This window comes from Cucurbita pepo, chromosome 10, assembly GCF_057944985.1.
Source record: "Cucurbita pepo subsp. pepo isolate OVF chromosome 10, ASM5794498v1, whole genome shotgun sequence".
In the NCBI taxonomy this organism is placed as follows: Eukaryota; Viridiplantae; Streptophyta; class Magnoliopsida; order Cucurbitales; family Cucurbitaceae; genus Cucurbita; species Cucurbita pepo.
Window position 1 is genome coordinate 18,193,908 of NC_141807.1, and position 21,350 is coordinate 18,215,257.

The 21,350-nt window shown below is 37.9% G+C and overlaps 3 long non-coding RNA genes across 3 annotated transcripts; all 3 read right to left on the reverse strand.

Moving 5' to 3' along the window:
- Positions 1–1,540: 1,540 nt before the first annotated feature.
- LOC147790936 (uncharacterized) lies at positions 1,541–8,124 on the reverse strand. The gene is made up of 3 exons (XR_015422636.1): positions 7,933–8,124; positions 6,556–6,653; positions 1,541–5,780 (listed from the first exon to the last, which is right to left on the reverse strand). It is a non-coding gene; the product is annotated as an uncharacterized LOC147790936 (long non-coding RNA).
- Positions 8,125–8,227: 103 nt separating this feature from the next.
- LOC147790937 (uncharacterized) lies at positions 8,228–14,683 on the reverse strand. Its single transcript, XR_015422638.1, has 3 exons — positions 14,492–14,683; positions 13,130–13,227; positions 8,228–12,354 (listed from the first exon to the last, which is right to left on the reverse strand). It is a non-coding gene; the product is annotated as an uncharacterized LOC147790937 (long non-coding RNA).
- Positions 14,684–14,766: 83 nt separating this feature from the next.
- LOC147790938 (uncharacterized) lies at positions 14,767–21,243 on the reverse strand. Its single transcript, XR_015422637.1, has 3 exons — positions 21,052–21,243; positions 19,690–19,787; positions 14,767–18,914 (listed from the first exon to the last, which is right to left on the reverse strand). It is a non-coding gene; the product is annotated as an uncharacterized LOC147790938 (long non-coding RNA).
- Positions 21,244–21,350: the final 107 nt, after the last annotated feature.

A 21,350-nucleotide genomic window follows, 5' to 3' on the forward strand; every position in this document is an offset into this window, starting at 1 on the left:
GTTGGCCTTAGCCGAAGATTCCCTAATTTAATTAACGTAAGCCCCCATTCCTCGAGAGCTGCTCCAAAGGTTTCTAGAGTTCGCTTCATATCGAACTGTTCGTCACCTTTCGTTAGTATTTCACATTTTTATTAATAATCCAACTAACAATGTGAAATACAGCTCTAAACCGGTCTCAATAAAAATCAAATTCCACGTTTTCATTGTTTCTAAATTATATAGGATAATAAAACTTAAATTAATAATATGTCAATATTATTAATATTTCAAGTGGTTTGTATAATTCAACATTTAATGTTATATCCTATAGATACAAATATAATAATTACTCATATTTTCCATTTTCCTTCCCTCACTTATTTCTCTTCTATGTTATATTTTACTTCTCTTTACCGTACTTGCCATATGAACAGTACTTGCAATTTTCAACCCGTTCTAATTTTCTTTTCTTTCCTAAAATCTTCTCTCTTTTGTTTCTTTTTCCTTTAAACTCTAATTCTTTGAGTAGTTCAATTCTACCTCCATATCTACTCATTTTAAGTAATTTTACTCATATATCTAAATAGTTCAATTATGTTTGACAGTTTAATTCTATTTTTTGTCTTTTGCTTTACTATTTCCCAATCTAATATTTCTCTCTCTCTCTATGTATCTACTCCAATATTTAAATCGTTTAATTCTGTTCCCAGATTTTATTTGTCTTTACTATTCCCAAATCTTAGTTTTTTGTTAATATGTTTTTGCAGATCTTCCTTTTTCATCCTGTTTGCCAAATCTTCGTTATTTTTTTTTTATTTGAATATGTATCTTCCTTTTCCTTATCTTCCTTCTCATCCGGTTTTCCAAATCTTTTTTTTTTATTTGAATATGTTTTACAGATCTTTCTTTCCCCTATCTTCCTTTTCATCCTGTTTTCCAAATCTTCGGTTCTTTTTTTTTTTTTTTTTTTTTATTTGAAGATCTTCCTTTTCATCCTGTTTGCCAAATATTAGTTATTTTTTTTTTATTTGAATATGTTTTCTTTATCTTCCTTCTCATCCGGTTTTCCAAATCTTTTTTTTTTATTTGAATATGTTTTACAGATCTTTCTTTTCCCTATCTTTCTTTTCATCCTGTTTTCCCAATCGTTCTTTTTTTTTTTTTTTATTTGAATGTCTTCCAGATTTTTTTTATATTTATTTGAATGTCTTCCAGATCTTTCTTATCTATCTATTCCTTGACCAATTTTAATGAACTCTAGCTAGATAGATAATTTCTAATTCAGATCATTCATATAATTTTCTAAATTTCTAACTCAGATCTAAATAATTGCTAATATCCTTAGTAGAAAGAAAAAGTAAATCTGACTACTAACCTTTTCAAACGACATCTCTCTTCCTGCCTGCCATCGCTCCATTATCTTCCTTCCTTCCCGATCTCTCCATTATTGTTAACATCTCTCCATTATCTGCATTTTTTTTTCTCCAGAAAAATATTTTCTTTCTATTTCTGTTTTTTTTTTTTTTTTTTTTTCAATTATTGATACTAAAAGGAGGAGGTATTTTAGGGGATGGACGGAGAGATTAAAGGAGGTGGTGAGTTTTTTTTTTTTCTTTCTTTTCTTTATTTTGTTATTTTTATTTTAACACACACACATATATATATATATATACTTAAACCTAACGGGGCGTTACATTATCTACCCCTAAAAAGAACTTTCGTCCTCGAAAGTCTCCAACTCGTATACTAACTCAGGGAATTTTTCTTTTATTTCGTCCTTACACTCCCACGTGGCCTCTTCAGTGTGGCGATTTCGCCACAATACCTTAATGAACGCAATGTTTCTGTAGCATAACGGTTTTACTTCTCTTGCTAAGATTCTTATTGGTTTTTCCTCATAACTCAAATCTTCATTGAGTTGGAGTGGTTCATAGTCTATTACATGGATAGGGTTCGTAATGTACTTCCTCAGCATAACTTATACGCTACTGGACCAACTCGCTCTAGGATTTCGAATGGTCCAATGAATTTAGGACTTAACTTGCCCGTACGTCCGAACCTCCAGACACCTTAAATAGGTGCCACCTTGAGGAATACTAGGCCCTTTGTCTCGAACTCTAAGCTTCTACGCCTTACATCGACATAGCTTTCCTGTCGACTTTTAGCGATACGCATCCTCGCTCGAATTTTTCTGAACAGCCTCGTTGGTGAGTCAAACTAGCTCGGGTCCTACTAACTCTCTTTCGCCTACTTCGTCCCAACATAGTGGGGACCTACACCGTTTCCCATACAAGGCCTCAAACGGTGTCATACCAATAGTGGCTTGGAAGTTGTTATTATACGAGAATTCCATGAGGTGGAGTATGGAATCCCAACTTCCCCTAAAATCTAGTACTCAAGCACATAACATGTCCTCTAGAATTTGGTTTAAACACTCCGTTTGTCCATCTGTTTGGGGGGTGGAAGGCGGTAATAAAATCGAGGCGGGTACCCAATGCTTTTTGAAGTCCGCGCCAAAACGCTAACGTAAAGCGTGAATCCCGATCCAGCACTATAGACACTAGGACTCCATGTAGTCTTACTATTTCTTTCACATACAGTTGTGCCCATTTGTCAACTGTATATGTAGCTTTTCCAAGTAGGAAGCGTGCCGATTTGGTCAACATATCGACAACTACCCAGATCACTATATATGCTTTGTGCGTTTTGGGTAATCCTACTATGAAATCCATTGCTATGTTTTCCCACTTCCACTCTGGTATGCTTAGGGGCTACAACAACCCCACTGCCTTTTGTTTATGAACTTTCACTTGTTGACAAACTAAGCACTCGCTCACAAACTCGACCATGTCCCTCTTCATGCTCTTCTATCAGAAATGTTGTTTAAAATCTTCGTACATTTTTGTACCTCCTGGGTGCATGGCAAATGGCGAGTTGTGAGCTTCCGTTAGTATCTCCTTCCTTAACTTCTCTGGGACACATAGGCCTCCCTGATACAATAGTTCTTATCTCAGGACTTCGATAACCTGTCTACTAGACTTTTGTCTAGTTGGCCTAGGACTTTTGTCTAGCTTGCCCAAGACTTTCTGTAGGCTTGGATCCTCTCGTTGGGAGGTAACCATTATCTGCCCAAGTGTAGGTTGCACTGTAAGTCGTCTAGTTGTGCCATGAGTCTCTCAGTCGCTACACTATGTTGGCTCCCTCGAATTTTCTTTGTACCCTTACTCCCCTGTAATGAGGGCCGAAGAGTGGGCCGCCTTTCTACTCAAAGCGTCTGCGACCACATTTGCTTTTCTAGGGTGATACTGGATATCTACAACGTAGTCCTTCACCAATTCTAACCACCTTCTCTGTCTCATATTTGACTCTTTCTGGGTGAAGAAATATTTAAAATCTTGTGGTCGGTTAAACTTTGAATTTTCTCTCCATACAGATAGTGTCACCAAATTTCAGCGTGAACACTACAGCGGCCAACTCCAGGTCGTGGGTAGGGTAATTATCTTCGTATTCTTTTAGTTGACGAGACGCGTATGCAACAACTTTACCGTGTTGCATTAACACACATCCTAGTCCATTCTTCAAAGGCGTCACTATAGATTACGTACTCTTCTGAGATCTCGGGTACCATGAGTACCGGGACGGTTACCAATCTCTCTTTTAGGTTTTGGAAGCTTGCCTCACAAGCATCATTTCATATAAATGGTACCCCTTTTCTCGTTAGCTGTGTCAAAGGCGAGACTATTTTAGCAAAGTGCTACACGAACCTTCGATAGTATCTCACTAGTCCCAAGAAACTCTGTACTGATGTTACCGAAGTTGGGCGTTCCTACTTCGTGACCGCTTTGACCTTAGTAGGACCTACAGATACTTCGTCCTTTGTCGCCACGTAACCTAGGAAAGAGACTTATTGTAACCAAAATTCACACTTTGAGAACTTGGCATACAACTTGTTCTCTCTTAGGGTGGTTAGGACTTTTCAGAGGTGTTCCTGGTGTACCAAGTTTGTTTTTTAGTATACTAGGATGTCATCAATGAGCACGATCACAAAAGTTTCTAGACAGTCCTTGAACACTCGGTTCATTAACTCCATTCACATAGCTGGAGCATTGGTGAGGCCAAATGACACCACCACGAACTTGTAGTGATCATACCTTGTCTTAAATGCTGTCTTTGGTATGTCTTTTCCTTTACTTTTTATTTAATGGTAACCTAATCGCAGATCTATCTTAGAAAATATCGTTGTCTCTCTGAGCTGATCGAATAAGTCTTCTATTCTAGGCAGAGGGTATTTGTTCTTTATGGTTCTCTTATTTAGCTCTTGGTAATCGATACACAAACGCATCGATCCATCTTTCTTTTGAACAAACACTGGCGAGGGGATTATGCTAGGTCGAATGAACCATTTATCCCGTAAGTGTTGTAATTGCGCCTTGAGTTCCTTCAACTCTGTTAGCGCCATGGATAGGGTGCTTTAGAAATAAGCCCAGTTTCCGGCTCGAGTTCGATGATGAAGTCGACCGCTCGAGAAGGAGGTATTCCAGGTAGGTCATCCGGATACACATTTGGGAACTCGTTTACGCTCGACACGTTTTCTAGGGTCTTTTCTTTTCCTCTTATGTCTACGGCACATGCTAATATAGTCCAACCGTCTTGTTGGACTAGTCTCTTTGCTTTCATCGTCGAGACTACCTTTGAGGTAGTCCCGGTACTTGTGCCTTTAAATTTAAAGCTAGGTCACATAAGTGGTGAGAATATCTCTCTCTTTTTTTTTTTTTTTTTTTTTTTTTTTTTTGTGACGGTCTATACTAGAATGGTTTGCAGCTAGTCAATCCATGTCTAGTATTACGTCGAAGTCGGTCATCTTTACTACTATTAAGACTACGCTTAGAGTTTGGTCGGCTACTATTGCTTGGTCATTATTTACTCTATCCTTAGTTACTACGTCTACCATCTCAGGGCTGCTTGCCGACCATACATACCATAAGGGTTCTAATTCAAACCCTGTCTCAGATCCCTCTCGAGGTGGGCTCTCTTTAGCCTCACCTCGTCCTCTATCTCTAATAGGAGGTAGTCCCCTTCCTCGTCTTACTCTTTCGCAAGGTCTAGGCAGCATGGTTCTAGAAACCAAGATAGCATCTCTTAAGTCTGAGGCTCATTACCTATGAAATTATACTATGCATCACATCTACAAAGTTCACATCATATTGAAAACAAAAGCACTCAGCATGCAACACATCACATCATGCTCTTAAATAAATACGTGAAATATCAAAACAATTTCAGTAACATTAACATAAAGATGCATGCGAGTTTGAAAACGTTTCTCTTTTCTTATCTTGTGCAAGGCGTACCTGACGGTGACGGGGCATCGACGTTGGGACCATGGAACGTGCCAAGCCTACATTGTAGGCTAGTCTACAGAATCTAAAACCTAGAGCTCTGATACCAAATGTAACGACCCTAAATTTCCACATACTCAGAGTCGCTACTAACGTCTCATGCTCATCTATAATGCGGAAATATAACTCTTACATGAACATAGTTGATAACGTAAACTTCAAAAAGAACGTTTAAAACAACTTCTTCTCTGGAAAACACAGCCATGGTCTTACGTGTTTAAATATGAAATACTGAAATTTAGAGAAAACAAAAACAAATACAAAATAATTTAAAACAATGAAATGCAAAACAACCTATTCTAACTTAAGACTAGAAATTTAAATATGAATCTACCCTATGCACATGCCACAGTCTCTGCTCGCGATGCCGTCGTCCTCCGTACAAGTGCGCCTTGCCTTTACCTGAAAAATGATGTGGCACACGGCCTGAGTATTTCAAAGAATACTCAGTAAGTGACCCCACTATAGGGGCCATGCTAATGCAAACACATGCAATCATGAATAGGGACCTATCTCTAATCATCTTAGGGGTGGCCTCCAGTCTCGGACAAATTGGATGTGTAGTACTTCCCTACGCACGACTCACACGTGCGAGTGTGAATCCCCAGGGCGCTCGCACACCCCCTGGACCCTCTGGTCAAGCTAATCTGTAGCGACGTCCGGAGGTCAGCGGAACCCCATAGTGTCATGCACCTCATGAACACCCTCATCTGTGTGCTTTCGCACCTGTGCGCATATGCGCTCATCATACGGTGCGCGTCCGCACTCATCATCTCTAGGGGAAGTAGCCCTATGCTTATGAACATACAATATGCATGAGGTCCCTCTAAATCCATCATAATGTCTCTTCTGACACAACCCTCTAGTCTCATCTCTTTGTTACTCTAGGTAACGCATACTCGTGGATATTTATATTAATATCATTTTCACGCTCTTAGGGTTGTGTCCTATGTCGATCTAACGACATGATGCAATATGGCACTCATCATCATATAACATGCTCAATATGGAAAACATCATCATATTAAGGTAAAAATCATGCAATCATCATGCTCATCGTAATGCCACAACGTGCGTCAAACATATTAAGCGTCACTCAACAAAATATGTATAAACTGGCACATATCATCAAGCATCATACAATTTATATAGCCTATCCTATAGTAAGGCCACTTACCTGGTTGGCCTTAGCCGAAGATTCCCTAATTTAATTAACGTAAGCCCCCATTCCTCGAGAGCTGCTCCAAAGGTTTCTAGAGTTCGCTTCATATCGAACTGTTCGTCACCTTTCGTTAGTATTTCACATTTTTATTAATAATCCAACTAACAATGTGAAATACAGCTCTAAACCGGTCTCAATAAAAATCAAATTCCACGTTTTCATTGTTTCTAAATTATATAGGATAATAAAACTTAAATTAATAATATGTCAATATTATTAATATTTCAAGTGGTTTGTATAATTCAACATTTAATGTTATATCCTATAGATACAAATATAATAATTACTCATATTTTCCATTTTCCTTCCCTCACTTATTTCTCTTCTATGTTATATTTTACTTCTCTTTACCGTACTTGCCATATGAACAGTACTTGCAATTTTCAACCCGTTCTAATTTTCTTTTCTTTCCTAAAATCTTCTCTCTTTTGTTTCTTTTTCCTTTAAACTCTAATTCTTTGAGTAGTTCAATTCTACCTCCATATCTACTCATTTTAAGTAATTTTACTCATATATCTAAATAGTTCAATTATGTTTGACAGTTTAATTCTATTTTTTGTCTTTTGCTTTACTATTTCCCAATCTAATATTTCTCTCTCTCTCTATGTATCTACTCCAATATTTAAATCGTTTAATTCTGTTCCCAGATTTTATTTGTCTTTACTATTCCCAAATCTTAGTTTTTTGTTAATATGTTTTTGCAGATCTTCCTTTTTCATCCTGTTTGCCAAATCTTCGTTATTTTTTTTTTTATTTGAATATGTTTTCCAGATCTTCCTTTTCCTTATCTTCCTTCTCATCCGGTTTTCCAAATCTTTTTTTTTTATTTGAATATGTTTTACAGATCTTTCTTTCCCCTATCTTCCTTTTCATCCTGTTTTCCAAATCTTCGTTCTTTTTTTTTTTTATTTATTTGAAGATCTTCCTTTTCATCCTATTTGCCAAATATTCGTTATTTTTTTTTTATTTGAATATGTTTTCTTTATCTTCCTTCTCATCCGGTTTTTCTCATCCGGTTTTCCAAATCTTTTTTTTTTATTTGAATATGTTTTACAGATCTTTCTTTTCCCTATCTTCCTTTTCATCCTGTTTTCCAAATCTTCGTTTTTTTTTTTTTTTTTTTATTTGAATGTCTTCCAGATTTTTTTTATATTTATTTGAATGTCTTCCAGATCTTTCTTATCTATCTATTCCTTGACCAATTTTAATGAACTCTAGCTAGATAGATAATTTCTAATTCAGATCATTCATATAATTTTCTAAATTTCTAACTCAGATCTAAATAATTGCTAATATCCTTAGTAGAAAGAAAAAGTAAATCTGACTACTAACCTTTTCAAACGACATCTCTCTTCCTGCCTGCCATCGCTCCATTATCTTCCTTCCTTCCCGATCTCTCCATTATTGTTAACATCTCTCCATTATCTGCATTTTTTTTTCTCCAGAAAAATATTTTCTTTCTATTTCTGTTTTTTTTTTTTTTTTTCAATTATTGATACTAAAAGGAGGAGGTATTTTAGGGGATGGACGGAGAGATTAAAGGAGGTGGTGAGTTTTTTTTTTTCTTTCTTTTCTTTATTTTGTTATTTTTATTTTAACACACACACATATATATATATATATATACTTAAACCTAACGGGGCGTTACATTATCTACCCCTAAAAAGAACTTTCGTCCTCGAAAGTCTCCAACTCGTATACTAACTCAGGGAATTTTTCTTTTATTTCGTCCTTACACTCCCACGTGGCCTCTTCAGTGTGGCGATTTCGCCACAATACCTTAATGAACGCAATGTTTCTGTAGCATAACGGTTTTACTTCTCTTGCTAAGATTCTTATTGGTTTTTCCTCATAACTCAAATCTTCATTGAGTTGGAGTGGTTCATAGTCTATTACATGGATAGGGTTCGTAATGTACTTCCTCAGCATAACTTATACGCTACTGGACCAACTCGCTCTAGGATTTCGAATGGTCCAATGAATTTAGGACTTAACTTGCCCGTACGTCCGAACCTCCAGACACCTTAAATAGGTGCCACCTTGAGGAATACTAGGCCCTTTGTCTCGAACTCTAAGCTTCTACGCCTTACATCGACATAGCTTTCCTGTCGACTTTTAGCGATACGCATCCTCGCTCGAATTTTTCTGAACAGCCTCGTTGGTGAGTCAAACTAGCTCGGGTCCTACTAACTCTCTTTCGCCTACTTCGTCCCAACATAGTGGGGACCTACACCGTTTCCCATACAAGGCCTCAAACGGTGTCATACCAATAGTGGCTTGGAAGTTGTTATTATACGAGAATTCCATGAGGTGGAGTATGGAATCCCAACTTCCCCTAAAATCTAGTACTCAAGCACATAACATGTCCTCTAGAATTTGGTTTAAACACTCCGTTTGTCCATCTGTTTGGGGGGTGGAAGGCGGTAATAAAATCGAGGCGGGTACCCAATGCTTTTTGAAGTCCGCGCCAAAACGCTAACGTAAAGCGTGAATCCCGATCCAGCACTATAGACACTAGGACTCCATGTAGTCTTACTATTTCTTTCACATACAGTTGTGCCCATTTGTCAACTGTATATGTAGCTTTTCCAAGTAGGAAGCGTGCCGATTTGGTCAACATATCGACAACTACCCAGATCACTATATATGCTTTGTGCGTTTTGGGTAATCCTACTATGAAATCCATTGCTATGTTTTCCCACTTCCACTCTGGTATGCTTAGGGGCTACAACAACCCCACTGCCTTTTGTTTATGAACTTTCACTTGTTGACAAACTAAGCACTCGCTCACAAACTCGACCATGTCCCTCTTCATGCTCTTCTATCAGAAATGTTGTTTAAAATCTTCGTACATTTTTGTACCTCCTGGGTGCATGGCAAATGGCGAGTTGTGAGCTTCCGTTAGTATCTCCTTCCTTAACTTCTCTGGGACACATAGGCCTCCCTGATACAATAGTTCTTATCTCAGGACTTCGATAACCTGTCTACTAGACTTTTGTCTAGTTGGCCTAGGACTTTTGTCTAGCTTGCCCAAGACTTTCTGTAGGCTTGGATCCTCTCGTTGGGAGGTAACCATTATCTGCCCAAGTGTAGGTTGCACTGTAAGTCGTCTAGTTGTGCCATGAGTCTCTCAGTCGCTACACTATGTTGGCTCCCTCGAATTTTCTTTGTACCCTTACTCCCCTGTAATGAGGGCCGAAGAGTGGGCCGCCTTTCTACTCAAAGCGTCTGCGACCACATTTGCTTTTCTAGGGTGATACTGGATATCTACAACGTAGTCCTTCACCAATTCTAACCACCTTCTCTGTCTCATATTTGACTCTTTCTGGGTGAAGAAATATTTAAAATCTTGTGGTCGGTTAAACTTTGAATTTTCTCTCCATACAGATAGTGTCACCAAATTTCAGCGTGAACACTACAGCGGCCAACTCCAGGTCGTGGGTAGGGTAATTATCTTCGTATTCTTTTAGTTGACGAGACGCGTATGCAACAACTTTACCGTGTTGCATTAACACACATCCTAGTCCATTCTTCAAAGGCGTCACTATAGATTACGTACTCTTCTGAGATCTCGGGTACCATGAGTACCGGGACGGTTACCAATCTCTCTTTTAGGTTTTGGAAGCTTGCCTCACAAGCATCATTTCATATAAATGGTACCCCTTTTCTCGTTAGCTGTGTCAAAGGCGAGACTATTTTAGCAAAGTGCTACACGAACCTTCGATAGTATCTCACTAGTCCCAAGAAACTCTGTACTGATGTTACCGAAGTTGGGCGTTCCTACTTCGTGACCGCTTTGACCTTAGTAGGACCTACAGATACTTCGTCCTTTGTCGCCACGTAACCTAGGAAAGAGACTTATTGTAACCAAAATTCACACTTTGAGAACTTGGCATACAACTTGTTCTCTCTTAGGGTGGTTAGGACTTTTCAGAGGTGTTCCTGGTGTACCAAGTTTGTTTTTTAGTATACTAGGATGTCATCAATGAGCACGATCACAAAAGTTTCTAGACAGTCCTTGAACACTCGGTTCATTAACTCCATTCACATAGCTGGAGCATTGGTGAGGCCAAATGACACCACCACGAACTTGTAGTGATCATACCTTGTCTTAAATGCTGTCTTTGGTATGTCTTTTCCTTTACTTTTTATTTAATGGTAACCTAATCGCAGATCTATCTTAGAAAATATCGTTGTCTCTCTGAGCTGATCGAATAAGTCTTCTATTCTAGGCAGAGGGTATTTGTTCTTTATGGTTCTCTTATTTAGCTCTTGGTAATCGATACACAAACGCATCGATCCATCTTTCTTTTGAACAAACACTGGCGAGGGGATTATGCTAGGTCGAATGAACCATTTATCCCGTAAGTGTTGTAATTGCGCCTTGAGTTCCTTCAACTCTGTTAGCGCCATGGATAGGGTGCTTTAGAAATAAGCCCAGTTTCCGGCTCGAGTTCGATGATGAAGTCGACCGCTCGAGAAGGAGGTATTCCAGGTAGGTCATCCGGATACACATTTGGGAACTCGTTTACGCTCGACACGTTTTCTAGGGTCTTTTCTTTTCCTCTTATGTCTACGGCACATGCTAATATAGTCCAACCGTCTTGTTGGACTAGTCTCTTTGCTTTCATCGTCGAGACTACCTTTGAGGTAGTCCCGGTACTTGTGCCTTTAAATTTAAAGCTAGGTCACATAAGTGGTGAGAATATCTCTCTCTTTTTTTTTTTTTTTTTTTTTTTTTTTTTGTGACGGTCTATACTAGAATGGTTTGCAGCTAGTCAATCCATGTCTAGTATTACGTCGAAGTCGGTCATCTTTACTACTATTAAGACTACGCTTAGAGTTTGGTCGGCTACTATTGCTTGGTCATTATTTACTCTATCCTTAGTTACTACGTCTACCATCTCAGGGCTGCTTGCCGACCATACATACCATAAGGGTTCTAATTCAAACCCTGTCTCAGATCCCTCTCGAGGTGGGCTCTCTTTAGCCTCACCTCGTCCTCTATCTCTAATAGGAGGTAGTCCCCTTCCTCGTCTTACTCTTTCGCAAGGTCTAGGCAGCATGGTTCTAGAAACCAAGATAGCATCTCTTAAGTCTGAGGCTCATTACCTATGAAATTATACTATGCATCACATCTACAAAGTTCACATCATATTGAAAACAAAAGCACTCAGCATGCAACACATCACATCATGCTCTTAAATAAATACGTGAAATATCAAAACAATTTCAGTAACATTAACATAAAGATGCATGCGAGTTTGAAAACGTTTCTCTTTTCTTATCTTGTGCAAGGCGTACCTGACGGTGACGGGGCATCGACGTTGGGACCATGGAACGTGCCAAGCCTACATTGTAGGCTAGTCTACAGAATCTAAAACCTAGAGCTCTGATACCAAATGTAACGACCCTAAATTTCCACATACTCAGAGTCGCTACTAACGTCTCATGCTCATCTATAATGCGGAAATATAACTCTTACATGAACATAGTTGATAACGTAAACTTCAAAAAGAACGTTTAAAACAACTTCTTCTCTGGAAAACACAGCCATGGTCTTACGTGTTTAAATATGAAATACTGAAATTTAGAGAAAACAAAAACAAATACAAAATAATTTAAAACAATGAAATGCAAAACAACCTATTCTAACTTAAGACTAGAAATTTAAATATGAATCTACCCTATGCACATGCCACAGTCTCTGCTCGCGATGCCGTCGTCCTCCGTACAAGTGCGCCTTGCCTTTACCTGAAAAATGATGTGGCACACGGCCTGAGTATTTCAAAGAATACTCAGTAAGTGACCCCACTATAGGGGCCATGCTAATGCAAACACATGCAATCATGAATAGGGACCTATCTCTAATCATCTTAGGGGTGGCCTCCAGTCTCGGACAAATTGGATGTGTAGTACTTCCCTACGCACGACTCACACGTGCGAGTGTGAATCCCCAGGGCGCTCGCACACCCCCTGGACCCTCTGGTCAAGCTAATCTGTAGCGACGTCCGGAGGTCAGCGGAACCCCATAGTGTCATGCACCTCATGAACACCCTCATCTGTGTGCTTTCGCACCTGTGCGCATATGCGCTCATCATACGGTGCGCGTCCGCACTCATCATCTCTAGGGGAAGTAGCCCTATGCTTATGAACATACAATATGCATGAGGTCCCTCTAAATCCATCATAATGTCTCTTCTGACACAACCCTCTAGTCTCATCTCTTTGTTACTCTAGGTAACGCATACTCGTGGATATTTATATTAATATCATTTTCACGCTCTTAGGGTTGTGTCCTATGTCGATCTAACGACATGATGCAATATGGCACTCATCATCATATAACATGCTCAATATGGAAAACATCATCATATTAAGGTAAAAATCATGCAATCATCATGCTCATCGTAATGCCACAACGTGCGTCAAACATATTAAGCGTCACTCAACAAAATATGTATAAACTGGCACATATCATCAAGCATCATACAATTTATATAGCCTATCCTATAGTAAGGCCACTTACCTGGTTGGCCTTAGCCGAAGATTCCCTAATTTAATTAACGTAAGCCCCCATTCCTCGAGAGCTGCTCCAAAGGTTTCTAGAGTTCGCTTCATATCGAACTGTTCGTCACCTTTCGTTAGTATTTCACATTTTTATTAATAATCCAACTAACAATGTGAAATACAGCTCTAAACCGGTCTCAATAAAAATCAAATTCCACGTTTTCATTGTTTCTAAATTATATAGGATAATAAAACTTAAATTAATAATATGTCAATATTATTAATATTTCAAGTGGTTTGTATAATTCAACATTTAATGTTATATCCTATAGATACAAATATAATAATTACTCATATTTTCCATTTTCCTTCCCTCACTTATTTCTCTTCTATGTTATATTTTACTTCTCTTTACCGTACTTGCCATATGAACAGTACTTGCAATTTTCAACCCGTTCTAATTTTCTTTTCTTTCCTAAAATCTTCTCTCTTTTGTTTCTTTTTCCTTTAAACTCTAATTCTTTGAGTAGTTCAATTCTACCTCCATATCTACTCATTTTAAGTAATTTTACTCATATATCTAAATAGTTCAATTATGTTTGACAGTTTAATTCTATTTTTTGTCTTTTGCTTTACTATTTCCCAATCTAATATTTCTCTCTCTCTCTATGTATCTACTCCAATATTTAAATCGTTTAATTCTGTTCCCAGATTTTATTTGTCTTTACTATTCCCAAATCTTAGTTTTTTGTTAATATGTTTTTGCAGATCTTCCTTTTTCATCCTGTTTGCCAAATCTTCGTTATTTTTTTTTTTATTTGAATATGTTTTCCAGATCTTCCTTTTCCTTATCTTCCTTCTCATCCGGTTTTCCAAATCTTTTTTTTTTATTTGAATATGTTTTACAGATCTTTCTTTCCCCTATCTTCCTTTTCATCCTGTTTTCCAAATCTTCGTTCTTTTTTTTTTTATTTATTTGAAGATCTTCCTTTTCATCCTATTTGCCAAATATTCGTTATTTTTTTTTTATTTGAATATGTTTTCTTTATCTTCCTTCTCATCCGGTTTTCCAAATCTTTTTTTTTTATTTGAATATGTTTTACAGATCTTTCTTTTCCCTATCTTCCTTTTCATCCTGTTTTCCAAATCTTCGTTTTTTTTTTTTTTTTTTTATTTGAATGTCTTCCAGATTTTTTTTATATTTATTTGAATGTCTTCCAGATCTTTCTTATCTATCTATTCCTTGACCAATTTTAATGAACTCTAGCTAGATAGATAATTTCTAATTCAGATCATTCATATAATTTTCTAAATTTCTAACTCAGATCTAAATAATTGCTAATATCCTTAGTAGAAAGAAAAAGTAAATCTGACTACTAACCTTTTCAAACGACATCTCTCTTCCTGCCTGCCATCGCTCCATTATCTTCCTTCCTTCCCGATCTCTCCATTATTGTTAACATCTCTCCATTATCTGCATTTTTTTTTCTCCAGAAAAATATTTTCTTTCTATTTCTGTTTTTTTTTTTTTTTTTCAATTATTGATACTAAAAGGAGGAGGTATTTTAGGGGATGGACGGAGAGATTAAAGGAGGTGGTGAGTTTTTTTTTTTTCTTTCTTTTCTTTATTTTGTTATTTTTATTTTAACACACACACATATATATATATATATATACTTAAACCTAACGGGGCGTTACATTATCTACCCCTAAAAAGAACTTTCGTCCTCGAAAGTCTCCAACTCGTATACTAACTCAGGGAATTTTTCTTTTATTTCGTCCTTACACTCCCACGTGGCCTCTTCAGTGTGGCGATTTCGCCACAATACCTTAATGAACGCAATGTTTCTGTAGCATAACGGTTTTACTTCTCTTGCTAAGATTCTTATTGGTTTTTCCTCATAACTCAAATCTTCATTGAGTTGGAGTGGTTCATAGTCTATTACATGGATAGGGTTCGTAATGTACTTCCTCAGCATAACTTATACGCTACTGGACCAACTCGCTCTAGGATTTCGAATGGTCCAATGAATTTAGGACTTAACTTGCCCGTACGTCCGAACCTCCAGACACCTTAAATAGGTGCCACCTTGAGGAATACTAGGCCCTTTGTCTCGAACTCTAAGCTTCTACGCCTTACATCGACATAGCTTTCCTGTCGACTTTTAGCGATACGCATCCTCGCTCGAATTTTTCTGAACAGCCTCGTTGGTGAGTCAAACTAGCTCGGGTCCTACTAACTCTCTTTCGCCTACTTCGTCCCAACATAGTGGGGACCTACACCGTTTCCCATACAAGGCCTCAAACGGTGTCATACCAATAGTGGCTTGGAAGTTGTTATTATACGAGAATTCCATGAGGTGGAGTATGGAATCCCAACTTCCCCTAAAATCTAGTACTCAAGCACATAACATGTCCTCTAGAATTTGGTTTAAACACTCCGTTTGTCCATCTGTTTGGGGGGTGGAAGGCGGTAATAAAATCGAGGCGGGTACCCAATGCTTTTTGAAGTCCGCGCCAAAACGCTAACGTAAAGCGTGAATCCCGATCCAGCACTATAGACACTAGGACTCCATGTAGTCTTACTATTTCTTTCACATACAGTTGTGCCCATTTGTCAACTGTATATGTAGCTTTTCCAAGTAGGAAGCGTGCCGATTTGGTCAACATATCGACAACTACCCAGATCACTATATATGCTTTGTGCGTTTTGGGTAATCCTACTATGAAATCCATTGCTATGTTTTCCCACTTCCACTCTGGTATGCTTAGGGGCTACAACAACCCCACTGCCTTTTGTTTATGAACTTTCACTTGTTGACAAACTAAGCACTCGCTCACAAACTCGACCATGTCCCTCTTCATGCTCTTCTATCAGAAATGTTGTTTAAAATCTTCGTACATTTTTGTACCTCCTGGGTGCATGGCAAATGGCGAGTTGTGAGCTTCCGTTAGTATCTCCTTCCTTAACTTCTCTGGGACACATAGGCCTCCCTGATACAATAGTTCTTATCTCAGGACTTCGATAACCTGTCTACTAGACTTTTGTCTAGTTGGCCTAGGACTTTTGTCTAGCTTGCCCAAGACTTTCTGTAGGCTTGGATCCTCTCGTTGGGAGGTAACCATTATCTGCCCAAGTGTAGGTTGCACTGTAAGTCGTCTAGTTGTGCCATGAGTCTCTCAGTCGCTACACTATGTTGGCTCCCTCGAATTTTCTTTGTACCCTTACTCCCCTGTAATGAGGGCCGAAGAGTGGGCCGCCTTTCTACTCAAAGCGTCTGCGACCACATTTGCTTTTCTAGGGTGATACTGGATATCTACAACGTAGTCCTTCACCAATTCTAACCACCTTCTCTGTCTCATATTTGACTCTTTCTGGGTGAAGAAATATTTAAAATCTTGTGGTCGGTTAAACTTTGAATTTTCTCTCCATACAGATAGTGTCACCAAATTTCAGCGTGAACACTACAGCGGCCAACTCCAGGTCGTGGGTAGGGTAATTATCTTCGTATTCTTTTAGTTGACGAGACGCGTATGCAACAACTTTACCGTGTTGCATTAACACACATCCTAGTCCATTCTTCAAAGGCGTCACTATAGATTACGTACTCTTCTGAGATCTCGGGTACCATGAGTACCGGGACGGTTACCAATCTCTCTTTTAGGTTTTGGAAGCTTGCCTCACAAGCATCATTTCATATAAATGGTACCCCTTTTCTCGTTAGCTGTGTCAAAGGCGAGACTATTTTAGCAAAGTGCTACACGAACCTTCGATAGTATCTCACTAGTCCCAAGAAACTCTGTACTGATGTTACCGAAGTTGGGCGTTCCTACTTCGTGACCGCTTTGACCTTAGTAGGACCTACAGATACTTCGTCCTTTGTCGCCACGTAACCTAGGAAAGAGACTTATTGTAACCAAAATTCACACTTTGAGAACTTGGCATACAACTTGTTCTCTCTTAGGGTGGTTAGGACTTTTCAGAGGTGTTCCTGGTGTACCAAGTTTGTTTTTTAGTATACTAGGATGTCATCAATGAGCACGATCACAAAAGTTTCTAGACAGTCCTTGAACACTCGGTTCATTAACTCCATTCACATAGCTGGAGCATTGGTGAGGCCAAATGACACCACCACGAACTTGTAGTGATCATACCTTGTCTTAAATGCTGTCTTTGGTATGTCTTTTCCTTTACTTTTTATTTAATGGTAACCTAATCGCAGATCTATCTTAGAAAATATCGTTGTCTCTCTGAGCTGATCGAATAAGTCTTCTATTCTAGGCAGAGGGTATTTGTTCTTTATGGTTCTCTTATTTAGCTCTTGGTAATCGATACACAAACGCATCGATCCATCTTTCTTTTGAACAAACACTGGCGAGGGGATTATGCTAGGTCGAATGAACCATTTATCCCGTAAGTGTTGTAATTGCGCCTTGAGTTCCTTCAACTCTGTTAGCGCCATGGATAGGGTGCTTTAGAAATAAGCCCAGTTTCCGGCTCGAGTTCGATGATGAAGTCGACCGCTCGAGAAGGAGGTATTCCAGGTAGGTCATCCGGATACACATTTGGGAACTCGTTTACGCTCGACACGTTTTCTAGGGTCTTTTCTTTTCCTCTTATGTCTACGGCACATGCTAATATAGTCCAACCGTCTTGTTGGACTAGTCTCTTTGCTTTCATCGTCGAGACTACCTTTGAGGTAGTCCCGGTACTTGTGCCTTTAAATTTAAAGCTAGGTCACATAAGTGGTGAGAATATCTCTCTCTTTTTTTTTTTTTTTTTTTTTTTTTTTTTGTGACGGTCTATACTAGAATGGTTTGCAGCTAGTCAATCCATGTCTAGTATTACGTCGAAGTCGGTCATCTTTACTACTATTAAGACTACGCTTAGAGTTTGGTCGGCTACTATTGCTTGGTCATTATTTACTCTATCCTTAGTTACTACGTCTACCATCTCAGGGCTGCTTGCCGACCATACATACCATAAGGGTTCTAATTCAAACCCTGTCTCAGATCCCTCTCGAGGTGGGCTCTCTTTAGCCTCACCTCGTCCTCTATCTCTAATAGGAGGTAGTCCCCTTCCTCGTCTTACTCTTTCGCAAGGTCTAGGCAGCATGGTTCTAGAAACCAAGATAGCATCTCTTAAGTCTGAGGCTCATTACCTATGAAATTATACTATGCATCACATCTACAAAGTTCACATCATATTGAAAACAAAAGCACTCAGCATGCAACACATCACATCATGCTCTTAAATAAATACGTGAAATATCAAAACAATTTCAGTAACATTAACATAAAGATGCATGCGAGTTTGAAAACGTTTCTCTTTTCTTATCTTGTGCAAGGCGTACCTGACGGTGACGGGGCATCGACGTTGGGACCATGGAACGTGCCAAGCCTACATTGTAGGCTAGTCTACAGAATCTAAAACCTAGAGCTCTGATACCAAATGTAACGACCCTAAATTTCCACATACTCAGAGTCGCTACTAACGTCTCATGCTCATCTATAATGCGGAAATATAACTCTTACATGAACATAGTTGATAACGTAAACTTCAAAAAGAACGTTTAAAACAACTTCTTCTCTGGAAAACACAGCCATGGTCTTACGTGTTTAAATATGAAATACTGAAATTTAGAGAAAACAAAAACAAATACAAAATAATTTAAAACAATGAAATGCAAAACAACCTATTCTAACTTAAGACTAGAAATTTAAATATGAATCTACCCTATGCACATGCCACAGTCTCTGCTCGCGATGCCGTCGTCCTCCGTACAAGTGCGCCTTGCCTTTACCTGAAAAATGATGTGGCACACGGCCTGAGTATTTCAAAGAATACTCAGTAAGTGACCCCACTATAGGGGCCATGCTAATGCAAACACATGCAATCATGAATAGGGACCTATCTCTAATCATCTTAGGGGTGGCCTCCAGTCTCGGACAAATTGGATGTGTAGTACTTCCCTACGCACGACTCACACGTGCGAGTGTGAATCCCCAGGGCGCTCGCACACCCCCTGGACCCTCTGGTCAAGCTAATCTGTAGCGACGTCCGGAGGTCAGCGGAACCCCATAGTGTCATGCACCTCATGAACACCCTCATCTGTGTGCTTTCGCACCTGTGCGCATATGCGCTCATCATACGGTGCGCGTCCGCACTCATCATCTCTAGGGGAAGTAGCCCTATGCTTATGAATATACAATATGCATGAGGTCCCTCTAAATCCATCATAATGTCTCTTCTGACACAACCCTCTAGTCTCATCTCTTTGTTACTCTAGGTAACGCATACTCGTGGATAATTATATTAATATCATTTTCACGCTCTTAGGGTTGTGTCCTATGTCGATCTAACGACATGATGCAATATGACACTCATCATCATATAACATGCTCAATATGGAAAACATCATCATATTAAGGTAAAAATCATGCAATCATCATGCTCATCGTAATGCCACAACGTGCGTCAAACATATTAAGCGTCACTCAACAAAATATGTATAAACTGGCACATATCATCAAGCATCATACAATTTATATAGCCTATCGTATAGTAAGGCCACTTACCTGGTTGGCCTTAGCCGAAGATTCCCTAATTTAATTAACGTAAGCCCCCATTCCTCGAGAGCTGCTCCAAAGGTTTCTAGAGTTCGCTTCATATCGAACTGTTCGTCACCTTTCGTTAGTATTTCACATTTTTATTAATAATCCAACTAACAATGTGAAATACAGCTCTAAACCGGTCTCAATAAAAATCAAATTCCACGTTTTCATTGTTTCTAAATTATATAGGATAATAAAACTTAAATTAATAATATGTCAATATTATTAATATTTCAAGTGGTTTGTATAATTCAACATTTAATGTTATATCCTATAGATACAAATATAATAATTACTCATATTTTCCATTTTCCTTCCCTCACTTATTTCTCTTCTATGTTATATTTTACTTCTCTTTACCGTACTTGCCATATGAACAGTACTTGCAATTTTCAACCCGTTCTAATTTTCTTTTCTTTCCTAAAATCTTCTCTCTTTTGTTTCTTTTTCCTTTAAACTCTAATTCTTTGAGTAGTTCAATTCTACCTCCATATCTACTCATTTTAAGTAATTTTACTCATATATCTAAATAGTTCAATTATGTTTGACAGTTTAATTCTATTTTTTGTCTTTTGCTTTACTATTTCCCAATCTAATATTTCTCTCTCTCTCTATGTATCTACTCCAATATTTAAATCGTTTAATTCTGTTCCCAGATTTTATTTGTCTTTACTATTCCCAAATCTTAGTTTTTTGTTAATATGTTTTTGCAGATCTTCCTTTTTCATCCTGTTTGCCAAATCTTCGTTATTTTTTTTTTTATTTGAATATGTTTTCCAGATCTTCCTTTTCCTTATCTTCCTTCTCATCCGGTTTTCCAAATCTTTTTTTTTTATTTGAATATGTTTTACAGATCTTTCTTTCCCCTATCTTCCTTTTCATCCTGTTTTCCAAATCTTCGTTCTTTTTTTTTTTTATTTATTTGAAGATCTTCCTTTTCATCCTATTTGCCAAATATTCGTTATTTTTTTTTATTTGAATATGTTTTCTTTATCTTCCTTCTCATCCGGTTTTCCAAATCTTTTTTTTTTATTTGAATATGTTTTACAGATCTTTCTTTTCCCTATCTTCCTTTTCATCCTGTTTTCCAAATCTTCGTTTTTTTTTTTTTTTTTTTATTTGAATGTCTTCCAGATTTTTTTTATATTTATTTGAATGTCTTCCAGATCTTTCTTATCTATCTATTCCTTGACCAATTTTAATGAACTCTAGCTAGATAGATAATTTCTAATTCAGATCATTCATATAATTTTCTAAATTTCTAACTCAGATCTAAATAATTGCTAATATCCTTAGTAGAAAGAAAAAGTAAATCTGACTACTAACCTTTTCAAACGACATCTCTCTTCCTGCCTGCCATCGCTCCATTATCTTCCTTCCTTCCCGATCTCTCCATTATTGTTAACATCTCTCCATTATCTGCATTTTTTTTTCTCCAGAAAAATATTTTCTTTCTATTTCTGTTTTTTTTTTTTTTTTTCAATTATTGATACTAAAAGGAGGAGGTATTTTAGGGGATGGACGGAGAGATTAAAGGAGGTGGTGAGTTTTTTTTTTTCTTTCTTTTCTTTATTTTGTTATTTTTATTTTAACACACACACATATATATATATATATATACTTAA